The 17,075-nt window shown below is 41.4% G+C and overlaps 1 protein-coding gene across 1 annotated transcript in view; it reads right to left on the bottom strand.

Annotated features, from left to right (window-relative positions):
* The window catches only part of SETD3 (SET domain containing 3, actin N3(tau)-histidine methyltransferase), a 61,629-nt gene extending 44,645 nt beyond the window's left edge, over positions 1-16,984 (bottom strand). The window contains exon 1 of the mRNA XM_074542369.1: positions 16,826-16,984. The gene's annotated coding sequence lies outside the window, so the exon portion shown is untranslated. The remainder of the gene's footprint in view (positions 1-16,825) is intronic.
* Positions 16,985-17,075: the final 91 nt, after the last annotated feature.

Here is a 17,075-nt window from a genome sequence, read left to right as displayed (position 1 = left end):
GTATTGGGTCAGACTTTGAACTGGTTTCCACATCACACACAAAAACAATATTTTAATGAGCTGTAAAATACACTTCCTTTTGACTTACAGCTTTAAAAAGTGAGCATGTTTACCTAACAGCTTTAGAAGGTAACCATGAGAAGCCCACACAAAACCCCAGAAGTACTAAAGAACTGCACAAAGTGAATGCTTTTTTGTTGTTTTATTTAAAAAAATAACCATGACTGCTTTAGTATTCTATTTAAGAAACCTAATACTTCTGGTATAAGAGAGTTTGACTTCATCACAGGACCACATTTTGTTATGGAAGCAATGCCAAGCTTGCATGATAAAACACAGATCTTTCCAAATAATAGGTCAGAAAAAAAACTTCCATTTAATCATTAACAAACCCCTCAGTTCACTGTAGTGCTACATAGAGCTGCAGTCAGATTTGATAGGAAAAAAAATTAAAAGCTCTGTCACTGACCACTGTAAAGACACCTACCTCTCCCTCTCTCTAACTGGGTAAAAATGCAAATTGCAACCTTTGTTACAAAACTGTGAATATGATCACTGAGCTAAGTAAACACTATGTTAATTTTTAACTGTGCTGGACTTAAAAAATTTATCCTACATGATGCAGACCACATGAAATCTGATTTCTTCTAGATGTGTATCTCACTTTCTTTTCCAGTAGCCTCAGAATCCCTGCTATGCTCTGTCACCCTCCTCATCTCCTCTGGGACTCGGAATAGCTTCAGCTACTACTTTTACTTTACAGAGCAGTAAACCAGGTACCCAAAAATTTGCCAGACTTTTACATATCAACCAAGTTAAGAATTCCCACAGCAATAGTTATCTCTCCAAGTTCAACTTTGCTTCAAGGACTCAGTACATTTTACTTCAGTATCTTAACATTGCATCTTCTCTAATTCAGATCCTTGCAGATATTAATTACATTATGTTCTCATTATTACATAATGGTTACCCCTCCATGCATCTACTTGGCATACACAGGCACAGATGGCAGAGGGGTGCAGATCTAGAATCTGTATTAGAAGGATACATATGGGTAAACAAGGGCAGACAAGGAGAAGACAAGGGAATTCTCAAGCCATGCAAAGGGCAAGGAGAGGTGAGTATTGTAGGTGGCTGTGGGATACATTCCTTGGCTGCATCAAAAGGGAGGACAGATGAGTGGGATGCACACAAATGAGGCTTGCAACTTCTGTTCCTAGCTTGACTGCCTAGCCTAAGTCCTTTTCCCCTCTGCTTCAGAGAGGGAAGTGTATCATCTCTTACATCAACATATGTTAAGAAGCCAGGGTCTTAAAGGACAAACTTAATGCTCATAGGCAACTGACAGGAGCTCTCCAATCTGTATGTAGGAGAACACAATTTTACACTTGATATGACCAGTTCTACGCAGAATGTGATCTTTTGCTTCCACTGATCAAGTTTGGTTTTTTCTCCTAAACCTGAATCTTATGACTGTGGCTAAAAAGATAAATACATTTCATAGCAAATAGATGAAATCAAGAAGTGTAAGAACAGTGTGGGTGGAGGAAGAGATCTGTGATCTTTAAGAAAAATTCAGCTTATACATTTACAATGAACGCTATGTTTTCTTCTGAAAACCACCTACATCATGTCACTTGGAAACCACATTAACATTCTCATCACTCCAAAGGTATTAATCTAAATGCTCCCACTAAATAAATGACTAATTAGTTACTGATTCAATCCCTTTCCCCCCAGCTCTTTCATCTTTGATGTACTCCACCCCTTCTCCTCTTGCTATTAATTCTCCTCTCCTATGACCGGCTTTTCCTTTTTCTTCCACTTCCTCTACAAACCTGTCCCAAAATCTGTTCTAAATACAAATATCATTGCAATTCACTGTCTATGTATTTTCTTTCTCCAGCATGTCTCAGTTCTTCTGTTTAAGTTGCAAGCTCTTTTGGAAGTTGGACCTTCTGTGATGGTATAGAGGAATAATAACAAATTAATTTTTTTTTTAAAGAGGATCTGAAATATTTCTGTAACACTGATGACAACGCTGATAAAAATGACCTAAAGAAAGCACTAATAAGATTAATAATAGAAAACCCCATATTTTTTCCACTTATGACTGCATTTCACTTAAAATACAATGTGAATTTCTGTTTCCCTTAGCCATAATCCACACAATTTCCTTGAAGAGCTACCTTTGATGCATGTGCTCCTCGTGACAAGATGCGGTTTTTATAATCAGTCCAATGCACAACACAACTAACAGAGAGTGCCCTAGGATCTTCTGCTCTCCCAAAACAACTTGCACCCCTCAAATGCAGCTCCTTCTTGCTAGTTAATCTGAACACTCTATTCTATATAAAATATAGGCCAGCTGCTTAGGCTTTCCATTTGAACATCAAGTCAAGAAAGCCATCTCCAGCAGCAAGCCACAGCCCCAGATACTCACGTTCTGCAGGAAGAGAGACATCCTGGAACACACTTATATTGGTTACATGCTACAGGTTTTTTTAAATTCCATTTTACGAGGTTCTGCTTACCATTGCCCCCTCCCTTTCTAGTGTCTGCTTCCTGGACTCAAGACCACCCAAAGCCACAGACCTTCCTCCAAAATCTTCTAAGTGATTAAAAAGCACTTACTACACTCCATCATACCTTCCCATCTACAAAGGACTGCACTGAACAGCTTCCACCATCTCCTGGAGGAATAGTGAGAAGTTGCCCTGCTCTGTTTCTTTGTGAAGGCTACTGTTTTCATCCTTACCACAGTCTCCTTTATTTTTCTTCTCCCCTCACCTCTTTTACCAGAGGAAAAGCAACAGTGACAGCAGACAAGAGCAGGCTACTTAGAGACCTACAGGAAAAGCAGGACAGAGGGATTTTCCTGGATATGTTCACGCTGCTTCTTGCAGCCCAAGCTGCAATGTAGTAAGCTTCCCTTCCCTGTGAAATTATCCAGGGCAGCTTCTCCTATCTCATAGACAAACTCACATTTATTTTCTTTTCAAAGACCTGATTTAACTGCATGATCTATTTGCAATAGGACTCTGAACATTTCATTGCTCAGGTAAAGCAAATTAAATAGGTTGTCACCATCACTTCTTAAAAAGAACAGTATTCCTGAGAAAAAGTCTTTGAAAGCCTCAAGTCTTTTGATTCAGTTATTTCCTTCCCATAGCTTTTCTCATCTCTCTCACTTAGCAGATGGGTTTTATTCCCTTCAGGAGACAGGTAGCATTTCCCTCTGTCTGCCCTCTCTGGGATACTTGCTTCTCACAAGCATTTTTTTTCTTTGAGAAATCTACACCAGTGATTGCAAGCTTTGCTGTTCTCTAAAGAAGACACAGTACCATATGAAAAGTACGATCATCTAAATAAATTTAACTGATTAAGAATAAATTTTAACCCCAATGGGGACAAAATAAAGACTGATACAGAAAATGTCTCTCTAGCCTTCACTAATGAAAAGAACTTACTGGCAAAAAAATTACTAGAAATGTATGTCCATGTTCTTATGTTTCCAAATGAAGGCATTCTCTTCCTACAGGATGGGTTTGAGTACAATTACATTATATGTATGCCATTGCTTTAAAAACAGTTAACATCAACTAAGTAAACAAAAAAAAAAAAAAGTTAGATAGCATTTTTGCTTTCATACTTATTCAGAAAAGTCCAGTTCTTGCGAAGCATCTATTTTCCAGCTAGACCATCTTTTTACTGAACTCTTTGTAAGGGCTGTTTACTAAGGCATAAGACAGTCACATGACTAACATATGCTCCAATAAACCTAGATGCAAAATTCTGATTGTTTGTGAGAAGACTACTTACATGCTTTGTCCAGGAAGAGCTGTTTGCTATGACAGTGTTATCCTAGAAGAAACACCCTCAACATATAAATGAAACTTTAAAAAAGTTTAGTCTACAAAACAAGTAAGATAAGTTGTTGTATAGATCGAGCCTCCCAGTGCTTACATAAGAAAATTTCCCAAATGGCAAAACCATAAATACAGAAATGTTAATATGGACCAAAATATTTATTAGCCAGTATGTAATAGAAAGTTACTTTGATTTTACCTGTTATCCTGTGCACATACATGCTACACAATGCTTAAGTAAAAGTGTTCATATGCTAAGACATGAACTAGTAACTATGTGCTACCTTTGCTGTACTTAAATGGCTTTGTAAAGATCTGAATATACCACAATTTTCAAAACTAGATCCTGTAATGGCTTAACACAATCTGTTCTACTTGCCATTGCAATGTGCCAACAAGGCTCAAAATCACTTCAGTATGTCACTTCAGACAGCAACTCCTTGGCCATGCTGGCACATTTACCAAGCAACTCCATGGAAATCTCAATATTAATGATGACTAATGAGAGCAAAAAACCTGCCATCACCATTTCCTGTATTTTGCTTAGTCGGACTACTTTGCAAAAGTAGAAAAAATTAGTTACATTGATAACTATGAAGGCACAAGTTCAAATTAAGCAATACTATGTTAATAGAGGTGCAACAAAACACTGTAACACTCAATACATTGCTCCACAGTGAGCAGCTAAGAGCAGAAGTTCTGTCCCAGTCCAAGACAGCTGATGTGCTTTGAAATTCTGGCAAGGTCTTGCATGCAATTAGGACTGTAGAATGATGCTATCTAAGCATTATATTTCCACGGCAATTGTCTTTTAACCCAAAATGTGGATGTCATATAGCTCTGTCTTGGTTACTAAGAATCATAGTAATTTCAACCACCAAAAAAGAGGCAGCACCTATATAAATGGGGGAAAGAACTACTAATAAAAATTTAACCCATTCCTCCATTTGTGTTAGTGAAAAAAAAGTGTGGGTGGACACAATCCACTTTTTTTCCAAATTCTCTAGAATGCACAGAAAAGATTGATGCATATTGATACATATAACTACGTATTTACTGTGACTTGCTTCATGTAACTGCTAGAGTAGAAGGAAAGGAGCCTAGCTGAATAGCAAAAAAAAATCTTGGGTATCACTGTGTAAATTTTTTTAAGTCCTTTTTAAATTGCATTATAGTCAACAGCATCAATAACACATAACTAGGCAATAACATATATTCCAATTAACTGAATTGTCTCAAAGGAAGAGATTTAAAGCTAAAGACACTTAATGCCAAGGACTACTGTTTAATTGCAACAATAATTCCACATAAGTGGAATGCCCTCAAGCAACCTAGTAGCAATTGGGCCCACAATTATTGCTGCACACTGAAAAATTCTCCTCTCAGTTCAGCTTGGTTTTTGCTTTAACACCTTTGCCTACCCTCTGCTTTCTACACCTACTGCAACTCCAGTATGATTTACTATTGCCTCCCACACTGCTCCCTTCCAATTAGATAATTATGTAGGGCCATGATAATGACAAACCACAGCTCCAGTCCCAGCATGGGCAGCACATCCTAGAAAGGGATGGCCACAGCCATGACCCTTCCCATGTAACTTCATGTTGAAGTTACTCCTCCAAGCAGCCAGCTGATGCAGATGTAACCATACACAGATACATCACCTGCATTTCACAGAATCACCTGCCCACAGAATCCTTCCAATATGTTCAAAAAGTTACAAAAAACCTCTTGCAAACCACACTAATGAAAGGCAGGAAGGAAAGATGATATCCAGAGCAGAAAACAAGTTTTACAAGCTTCAAGACTTGTTCTAGGCTATGTGGCAACACACACAATTCTTGCCCTCAAAGAGTTTCATTATACATTCATGTCTTGTACCGACTGAAATTGGCTGAATGTTTCAATACTGCTTCTGGAAACAAAAAACTACTTAAGTATCTATATTTGGACACTGAATTGACACTACCCAGCATGCACAATTAAACTGTGCTTGAAATTATAAATATCTGAATTCAGCTACAGTTTCAAGTTGCTTCCTGGAATACCCTGTCCTTAAAGAAGGGATTCTAAGCAGTTTTAAAGTAACTGCTGTATTTTTTCCAGCTAAGAGTATGAAGCACAGCTGCTCTGACAAGCTTCTGAAGCAGATTAATTCCTTAAAGATGTAGTCAGAGGTGGTATTGGTGGCACTTCATCCTGACCAGGAGAGTTTGGGATCACTATCAGACCACAAGAAACAAAACAAGGTCCAGAAATGTTTATTGAATTCTCAGAGCTTCCAAGCAGCCAGGAACCACAACAGAAACTAGAGTGAACAACAAAAATACAAGTTTGGAAAAATCCATTGGGTATTTGTGTACCTCTTCTCAGGCTTTCCAAGATGTGGGAATAGTTATGCCAGTTAATGGGCTTGCTGTTAAATTATGCTGTGTGCCTTGTGCACTTCTGAAAGACACCTGACACATCATGCTGGTATAGGATCAGGGTTGCATGGAGGCAAAAAGTCCAGAGTGGCACCGCACCTCCATGAGAATGTGCTGCTCTTTCAGCCACACAGAGGGTACACCTGGCCTGCCCTCCTGCTCTGGGCTCAGGGCAACATCAGCTCATGGAACACCTGTATATAAAAATCTATCACTACTCATTTGTGGAAATAATGAATGAGCATTACTGTCATTCATTCCATGTGAAGTTGGAGGAGAGTCATACAATGGCTGCCAATGTATAAACTGGAGCAGTGCACAGATTTACTGCAATGCAATTGATAAGAAATACTCTGGGGATTCTCCTTAATGGCTTGAAAGAAACATTTTACCATTTTACATTTATTACAGAGCTGCTTCTTTTTCTGGCAAACCCTTACAGAAGAGATCACAGCCCTCAAGCCCAGTTATGATTACACTTCAATTCACTGCAATTTTAGTGTCCTCAAACCACCCGGGGCAGACCAAGCACTCTGCATTTGTAAATCCCAAAAGACAGTTGGGTGAGGAACTTCTGACAACATTTAAGAGCTATGCACATTGAAAAAAAAAGTTAAGAAGTTTCTGCTATGAATGCCTGAAAAGTGATGTAACTGAAGGCTGAACAACTGTCAAAGTCTTCCAAACCCATTTGCCTTAAGCCCACTCCCTAGCTAGGGGTTAAAATGGAGATTATTCCAGTAGGTGTCTAGAAGTTTTAGGAAAAAAACTGGAAGTTTTCAGATTTTTTTATTCTAGACCTTGAAAATGAAGCAGCATATTCTCTCAAGCCCCTTCACACCTCCTGGCATTCACAGTTGGCAACTTGAGACCTTACAGTCTCTTCCATGTTTACTCAAACCCTGCAGTGGTTTGAAATAAAGCAGCTTTTAACATACACATTTACTGGGCTCTAAGGAACAAGAAAGGAACAGCAGTATTAAGTGTTACCTAGCTTCATCCCTGAGCTTTCAGATGTTTGATAAAATAATAAACAAAACGCATACAGACTATAAGGTCCAGTAAAGGTGCCATAATCTTCTCAGAATATTAATCCTCACCATTTAGAAGAATGATAGGAGAACTGCTAGGCAGCACTCATTTTTCTGGTATGCTCACAGGTGACAACACAAGGCAAAACAGAAATATTTTAAACATTTATTTTAGCACACATTACAGAGTAAGCACATTGCTCACTCCAGTTCTAAAATATCTAGGAAGGCCATATAACTTTCTGAACAAAGGTCTCCTCTCTGTATTAAGGCAGAAGGATTGACCAGCAAGTTTTCACAAGGTAACTGCCTCTAGTATCCTAATAAACTGTTAACATGTCTGCTGAGAATCTGTTTTCCTGCCCTGGCTTAATTTGGTGCACACCCCTAGTCATTTCCTCAGCCTATCCCTCTGACCCCCAGCCTGCACTGAATCACAGAGTAGGGCTGACCAGACCCTACAAGCAGTGTTTCAAAATGTTCAGATGAAGAGCTGAAAAGATTTCTGTAGTCTTTCTACAAATCTTTAGGAAGCCTGAGCCTGTCTTGCCTCTGATCCCTCCAAACTGAGATTTCAATGTTTTTATTTCTAAGTACCTTCCTTGCTAGTTTCCTGGGCCTATCTCACTTCTGCACAGGCAGCAAAGATTATCCACTTGTGCCACATTCCAGCAGCCTGGACTTTCAATGGTCCCAGGTCCCTGCAGACCCCTCATCTTCCATCTCATCTGAGACCTGCATGGTTCCTGTGTTGCAGCAAGAATCCAGCTCCAGCAGCAGCCTCAGGGCCTGCTGTCATTGTCACAGCCCCAGCCCCATGTCCCCCACCGGCAACACCACCAGCTCTCCTTTGGCCATAAAGGACCACAAAGGGACTTTGTGTTAACAAGTCACACCTGCAACACTTGCAAGAGGATACTTATATCCATCAGCCCAAAAAGAAAATTTGTTCCTACTGAATATAATCTCAAACAAGGGAAAAACCAGCAGCATGACTCCAGAAAAGACTGGCTGTCAGTGTTAGGATTCCCAGTTCTTGTAGCTGGGTTTCCTGCTACCACAAATAGAACTGTTATCTACAAGTCAGGCAAATTTGTTAATAGACAGAGATGACTTCTACTCAGACCAGGTAATCCTTCCTGAGAGATACAAAGGACAGAACTGAATACAAACACCATGGCTATTGTAGCAAAGCTGCACCTGATATCTTGCTGCAGGTGACACTGGTGAATCTCCATCCACCAGAGAAAAATCCATTTTGGGAGCAGCAGCACTTTCCAAACCTAGAGCAGCCATGCCCTAGGCCTTAGGACAATGCTTCATGTAGGGTCAGGACAGAAGTCTGCAGAAATGTGCTCAAACCAGCTTTGTGTTATTAACCTGATCTGGCATCTGAGAGCTTTCTAGAAAAGCCACAACTTTAACTTTACAAAAGGTAAAATATTCCCCAAAGTTGCACAGAATTTTGCTGTCCTGGACAGTAAAACCCCAGTATGACAAATAAAGCCAGCATCATTGCACTAACTTCCCATTTTCAAAGTAGGCATACACCATGCCTTTAAGACTGTAATCACTGTTTACTAGAGTTTGCAAAGTTTTTGGCTGTTCATATCATTATATGAAACTCTACACTATACCTCCAAACCACTTAGAGATCAACTCTTAGACATCACAGAATATAGCAAGTAATTTTTAATCACTCTATTCATTTTTTTCTTCAAACTCAAAGTGCAACAGGTCAGGGTTTTTTTATATTCAGGCATGGATTCAAAAACTCAGAAAGCCAGAGAAACAGGTTGTAGAAGCCAAGCATCCTACAGTGACAGAAGGAAATCATAATATTATCTGTCATTGTCTTGAAAACAGGAATTCTTTTTTCAAATAGGGAATTGACAAATGCAAAAATTGTAATTTCATGAGCCCTTACAGAGCTCACCGTTCCCAAGCATCAGATGGGAACAAATAACTGCTTGAATGCTGACTTTTGGAAATAGGGGCAGAGAACAGATACAATCTGAATCTGACAACCACATGAAAACCCAACAGTCATTTTCTGCAACTCCAAGTTTTACAGTTCTATTAGTGTACTCACTGTATCAGCACACAGAGCTTCTCAAATTGGTCTGACAACATCCATTTTCCTTGCTCCTGACTGACAGAATCAGGTGCAGCATACCCCAGAGGGAATGGATGCTTCTCTATTTTAAGTAAAGTTAATATATTAATATGCTATCAGTGCAACTCTGCTTAGCAAAGGGGAAGATTACACGTTGTAGGTGGTCATCCAAAGTAACCAGCCATTTCTTTCTTCACCAGCCAACCCTCATTACTTTCTGCAAGTCCAAAAATACTATCCCAGCACACAAAGTTCCTTAAGCAAAGAAATTCATCCATACACAGCTCAGCTTCCTGCTGAGATCCACTTCATTTGAAAATGGCAGTTTCCAAAGAAAGGATTATCAAGGACTATCCAGTTGCAAGACCATCAATACATATATATATATATAAAAGACATACCAGGAATATCCAAAGACAGGCAGTTACTCTCCAAAGCGAGCAGCAGAAGTTATAGAATAGCTGCTGGTTTCTGGTTTACAGAGGTTGGAGCTGGAGTTCCACAACAAGACTGCTGCAATGTGTCAGTCACCAGTTTCCTGAATCCCAGCAGCTCTAACCTTGCCACCTGGAAGCTCACAGACCACCCAGATGCCACAGCCTGTGTAAGGCAGTGGAGACTAACCCAGAAGGCTGTGAGCCTATTTTGAAAAGTCAGTTTTGTTTATGTGAAAAACTAAACCCTGGACAAATGGTCACAGACTTTTAGATACAGGCCAGTAGCTATTTCTGAGTAAAATATTCAACAAGAAACTATGCAGATGCATTAAAGAAATGCTTTTGTATCTAGGGATCAATTGACAAAACTGAATAAATAAACCTGTAAATAGATGCAGGGAAAACCAGGTAAGTCTGGAAGATCAGAACATTTTTTACCACCTGTTTTGAAGAAGCAAGAAAACCAACTTTATGAACACTGATATCAACCTCTGTCCCACTCTATCAAAAGAATAGAAGAGCACAGTGGTGACAATTCATCATATCTCAGTGAAAGTCTGGGAAAACAAATGCTGAAACCAGAATAAGGAATAGTGGCTACCACTGCAGTAAAACAGAACCATTTTAACAAACCCTGGAATGCTGTCTGTACAGCAGGTATCAAAAATGTAACAAAAGTATCTATATGCTTAACATCTTCTACTTTTGAAAATGATAAATTATATTCTGTTGTATTTGGAGGAAAATACAAGTAACCTTGCATGCTAAAACAAATCTTATACAGCTGCCTGGAACTAGAGATTTGATTCACAAGGTGTTTGTTAACTCAGGCATCTGCTCATGGTTTCACAAAATACACTCTAGAGGCCTACTACTTCCACTTCTTCTAAGAGTACACAATTGAAAACTGCAGGATGGAAATAAAGCTATTCTGCTACTACTCCATCATTATAAAGATCTTTATAAAGAGGTGAACTTTCAACCATCACTTCTTCCAAGCTCAGGAATGCTCCACCTCCATGTGCAGGATGTTAAGTGAAAATGACAGGCCTGCATCAATTGACAAGACTCTCCTAACAAAACTCAAACAAAGAAACAGAAGAGGTGAAATCATGGCCAGCCTACTCAGCAAAAATCAAGGTATTGTTTGAGCATGCCAGGAAAGTTGAAACCCATTTGAGTTGAATCTGGCAAAGGACAAAGTACAAGAAAGACGAGGTCCTGAGATTTGATGCATCTTTGGTGAAATAGGATCAGGAATACAAACATTTAAACAAATTTTAAAAAAAGTCACAGTGAAAGTGACCATTGGAGACTGACTGTTCAACCCCCTGCTCATGCAGTGCCACCTGGAGCCAGCTGCCCAGGACCACATCCACAGCTTTTAAATACCTCAAAGAATGAAGACTCAGTCTCTAAACTGTGCTCAGTCACCTTCACTCTGAGAAAGTATTTCCTGATGCTCAGAGAGAACATCCTCTGTTGCCTCTTACTTCTTGTCACTGGGCACCCCTGAAAAAACCTGGCCCTCATTCTTTGCATCCTCCCTTCAGGTAATTGTACACACTGAGGAGATCCTGCCTTCTTTTCTCCAGGCCAAGCAGTCCCAACTCTCCCAGCCTTTCTTCATGTGAGGAATATCCCTTAATCATCTCAGTGGCCCCTCCTCAGTAACTCCACCTCTCACACTGGGGGCTCAGAGCTGAACACTGCACTCCAGATGTGGCCTCAGGGCTGAGGGGAGGGAAGCTGTTGAAGCAAATAGCCTTGCTGGGAGAGCAGTGGATGCTGCTCATCTCTGCATTGATAAGGCTTTTAACATCATCTACCACCACATACTCACACAAGCTGATGAACTACCAACTGAAGTAGTGGACAGTGAGGTGGAGTGAAAACTGGCTGCACTGCTGGATTGAAGAGGCTGTGGTGAATGGCAGGAGGTTCAACTGGAGACCAGTCACACCAGCATAGCCCAGGGATTAGTACTGGAACTAACACTGATTATCATCCTCACTGATGACTCGAGCAGTGGGACAAAGCAGACATATGGTTCCACAAATTATATAATTGTAGACATCAGTTCATGAATTACCTAGAGGCAAACCTGTAAAAAGAGATCTTTCAGAAGTCCTTGTCAGAAATATTTAAATGCAGAAGTTGTTAAATGCAAAATCTCCTTCTCTCAGTTCTTGAAGTTATTATGTGGCTACATCTATAAACTGTCATTAAATAAAGATAACCAAGCACCTCCAACAGTGGCCACAAAGACAACTCCCACAGGACCTGTAAGGGCAGGAAACACCTGCACCTCATGCTTGGCTGGCACCAACCCCTTCCCACAAAGTAACTCATCCTCCCTTAGCTTGGCATGGGAATAGGCACACCAGGCAAGACCCAGCATACAGGAAGTTCTGAACCAGCAATTCAGGTCCTGTGGAAGCAGAAATCCACACACCACATCCTCTTCCTACTCTGCTGAAACATTACTTGAAAACTTTGGGCACCAGTGCTATAAAGCATTAAATACAAAGCAAAATTAACTAAGAAATACAGGCAGCATTTGTAATGTAAGAGGCTTAGTTTTATTAAGATGATCCCATAATTATTTATTATATTCTAAAATACATACAAACATATAAAAAGGACAATCTACAGACTGATCTGCATGCAAAAGGCTGGAATTAGATAGCTAACACAGGAGCCCCAGAGATTGACTCCTCTCTTTTCAGTGCAGGTTTTCACACTCTGAACAGAAACAATAACAAAGGAACTGAATAGAACTGACAGACTTTACACTCTATCTTCAATTACAAGAACAATTTTGGCTTACGTTAAAACACTAGTTTAAAACCATATGTTCAAACACTGCTGTAGGCACTTACAGGACAGGTTAGCCAATTCCTTCAGAGATATTGGGAATATACCCAAGAATAAAATAAACCAACTAATCTGTCATCCCCCAGTACACAACACATTTTAACATCAGGCTCAGAAAATCCTTCTGAAAAGTAAAATGATATCTCTTAAGTTACAAGTTACATTGTATTTTGATTCCTAATAGGATATTAACAGCTACATTCTCACAACCATGTATTTTCCTTTATTTCTGCTTTATGTATTATAGGTACATCTGGCCAATTTCAGAGCCTGTAAACACCAGTGCTGGAGATAAAACTGATCTCAAGCCCAGTCATTCACACCTCTGCATGATGCAGCCCAGGTCAGATACACAGGTGGAAGCCTCCTGCAGTGACAGATCTGCTGCTCTGGCCTGGTCACAGAAAACAGAACTGAAATGAAAGAATACAGCTCTAATTCTTCCTTATTTCAAAGAAAGAAAAAGGAGTAACAGACTACCTGAACAGGATGGGAAGTGGTAAAGGAAGGGCAGGGATACATGGAGCAACTGGAATAGTCATTTGTTAGAAGAGATGCAATCAAGAGGCAATGTAGGGCAGAGCAGCTAAAAACAGAAAAAGGGAGCAAGGAAGGTTAAAGCAGAGGAAGGGCAAGACCAAAAATGCAAAGCAATGTTAAAATACACTTGGGCATGAAGTCACCTCTTGAATGCTACAAACACAAGCCTAGCTCCAAATGCACAAGACTAAGGCCAGACAACACTGATGGGCCCTTTTTAGGGAGAATGAAGAACTCCAGCTGTACTTTTAGTTTTGAGAGGCTCTTTCTTATATTTTACATAACAGTCTAAGTTAAAAACATTATTAGTCATCTAAAGCCACACCTAGGAAGCTGAAGTGTCTCTAACAAGTTCTCTGGCAAAGGATGGTCAGAATCAAATAATTCCCTTTACTATAAAAAGCTTTACCACCACAGGTGTGTCAACCATGAGCAAAAGCATAAAGTATTTGGAAAAAAGACTGAACCACTGCTGTATGCACTGCATCCATCTACTCTGCAAAGAACAAACTGCTAATCCCACTCCAGTGTAAGGTTAAGGAAAGGATGATGGTGATTAGTGGTGACTGTGATATTGGGAAGAAGCCAATCTATCACGAATAATATCAAAAGAAGCTCCTAAAATTAGCTAAACATTTGGCTGATACACTTACAAAAAACACCAAGTACCACAAATGTAGCTAATTGTCAGGAATCAAATTCCAAATGACATTTATTCTTACAATTAGAATCCAAGAAAACATGTCTTGACAGTATTCTGATTACAGATGCTTGAGGTAGTACTAATCTACTGAAAAAAGGAAGTCCTGTCATTTTGACATTATCTCCCTCCCCACCCAGCTGAACCTAGCTAGATACTAAGCACAAGACTGCCTCATGCATTAAATATAAACTTCTGGTAAGAAATTATTAATTTGAAGGTAGCACAAAATGCTGAAAGGCAAAAAAAAAAAAAAAAAAGTCCAGATCCAACAGAACAGCTCAAAAAAAGTATGTACTTCTTAATTCACTTTTATCAGGTTGCTAACTTGCAACTATTACATTATTTACTACAGGTTGGTCCCCATACCTCTTGGCCTCCCATTAAAGCTTTCTTAAGCAGACAGAGTGCTTCTTACTATCAACACCTGACTGATCTTTCTAGGGAAGATAGTTTACTATCTATCCACAGAAAACAAGCTCTTAACTCCCCTACCTCTTTCTTAAATCAGATCCTCAGACAGATATTTGACCAGAAAAGAAAAAATACTTACTCTTTAAAGAAAAGAAACTGATAAACTCTACCAATTTACCAGCCCACTTTGTAATTTTATTTCTTAGCTTTAATTTTGTTCCTCCTGAAGACACCCACAAACTTTTTTCCCTAATTCCTTTAGAGCAGAATTAATTAAAACCCCTTATGTACTGTCTTTATCTGCATGTTCCTAAATAATGTTCTTGATTTAGAAAATATTAACCTCACTTTACATAATATAACTCCTAATTGAGAATAAAGCAAGCCACCCTGACTTCAACCATCACTAGGGCAGACTTAACAGAACCACCCAGGCTTCCAAAAGGTTAAGCCACAGGCATCATGAGGTCTCATGCACTGAGCACTATGCCAGCCCACTAGAAAAGATACAAATCCCTTAAAACCTCCAGTACCCTTAAAGTGCCTTTGTTTTTTCCAAAGAGCAACCACTGAAATACTCACTTGCTGAGAACTACACAATTTATCACATTAACTACATAACCAGCACCACTATGATGAAGTATTACACAGATACAGTAGACATGTCCAAGTAGGTTTATTACAATGAAAACATCATCAAGATGTACACTTTTCCATACAGAGAGGCATAATGCAGTCTATTTTTAATTTCTGTACCATACTGAAATCAGAATTCTATTTCAAGGCACATCTGATTTCAGCAGCAGATCAGGCCATCTCTGGAAATAGTGATATACAGATTACAAATGATTTTGGGGCTTGCAGCATTTCTTCCCCCAACAGCCTAAATCTATTTCTCAGCACACAATGTCAAGAATGTGTTTTCAACTCTACTGCAATATATACTTCAATTCCTGCTAAACATAACTGAAAACTTTACTCAGGCACAAGCCAGCAGGCTTGAATCTCTACCATATTAAGTTACTTAATTGAGCAAAAATATCAAGAAGCCACCCCCGCCTTTGAGCCCATCGTGCCTTTCCTTCCCACAACTTGTACACTGGCTTACTATTTTGTACCAGGAACCTGATAGTGGACATACAGAATGCCACAGCTGTTTTTTACTCACCGACAAAATACTTATGTTTCACTTGACAGTCATGGGATTACAGCAACTGAAGGCAGAAAACACTTGCAAGACATTAAGCTAACATTGTAGCAATTTCCAAAGAACAAAGCTGTCACTTGAATAGACAGGTGCCTACATTACATGCTCTTAGAAGGGACAAAAACAATCTACTTTCAGCGTCATCTCAGGAGCAAGCTTATGTTCCAAGGAGAAGTCCATCCAGAAGAGCAGATACCAAGCTTGGGGCAAGAGCAGCTTAGAACCATGAGGGACAACTTCCAAAAGGAAGAACTGAGCCTATTAGCTGAATGTAGGCTAAAAAATTGCATGCCAAATTCAAAATTTAAGAACTGAAGGCAAAGCACAACCTCAGCTCAAGCAACTCTAATCAAGTGTTGCTGGGTGAGGAAGAGGAAGGGGTCATGGGACAGGCAGCTGCTGTAGCGATAGGGGAAGGCTGAAATAGCGAGGCTGCTTCAGGAGCAACACCCCTGTCAATAAACAGTTTACGATTTATTCTAATTTTAACTCCCCCTCCCTTTTTTTTCCTCCAAAGATTTAACTGCTCTGCTTAAGCAGAGGGGCTGAGATAGGAAAGAAAACAGAGCACTCTTCTCCAGCCAGAGGAGGGCTCTGAGGAGCCGCACACCCGCAGAGCCGCCCCCGAGCTCTGGGCACGGGAGGCTCCACGGCAAACTGAACTAGGAGCAGGGAGCATTCACACCGTATCAAACATACTGAAAAAAAAAAATCAAAACAAAAAATAATCACATGATGAGGAAAGCAGTTTTAAGCCATTTGCTTTACTCTCGTTTCGATCAGCCTCTCGAGGGGGGATGGGGCAAGGGAGAACGCCAGTGCCGCCGCCTCGCTCCGCACAAACCCGCGCAGGCCGGGCTGGAGCGAACCCGCCCACGGCGGACCCGGGGGACGCGCCGGCCCCTCCGGCCGGGCAGCGGGACAGGGACAGGCCGGGCCGAGCCGCGACCGAGGCTGCGGTTCCCGGGGGAAGGAGGCCGGGCCCAGCCCGCACCGGCCACGCGGGGGAAGGCAGGGGCGGCGAGGCCCGCGGAGCGCGCCCCGGGGCGGCGGGAGCGGGTGTCCGGAAAGAGCGGCGCCTCCCGCGGGGAAGGCGGCGGCGGAGCGGGGAGAGCCCACGCCGCGCGGAGGGGTGCGAGGAAGGGCCCGCGGCGCGCCGGGGCGAGCGGCGGCGGCAGGGGAGGGGGCGCGGGCAGGCCCCGCCTTACCTCCGGCAGCGGCCGCTCCTGCCTGGCCCGAGGGAGCGGCGCACCCGAGCCCGCGCCGGACGCCGCTGCCCGCCGAGGGGAGGCGGCCGCTCCGCCCGGCCCCGCCCCCTCCTGCGCCCCCTGCCGCCATTGGCCGAGCTGCCGCCCGCCGGAAGGCCCCGCCCCTCCCGCGCCCTTGGCGGCCAATCCTTCGCGGCCGGGCTCAGAAAGGGCACGGCAGGGCGCCCATTGGCTGTCATTCAGTCCCCAT

The sequence above is a fragment of the Zonotrichia albicollis genome, chromosome 6 (assembly GCF_047830755.1).
Source record: "Zonotrichia albicollis isolate bZonAlb1 chromosome 6, bZonAlb1.hap1, whole genome shotgun sequence".
NCBI lineage: Eukaryota > Metazoa > Chordata > Aves > Passeriformes > Passerellidae > Zonotrichia > Zonotrichia albicollis.
This window is presented reverse-complemented; position numbering and strand designations above follow the sequence as displayed.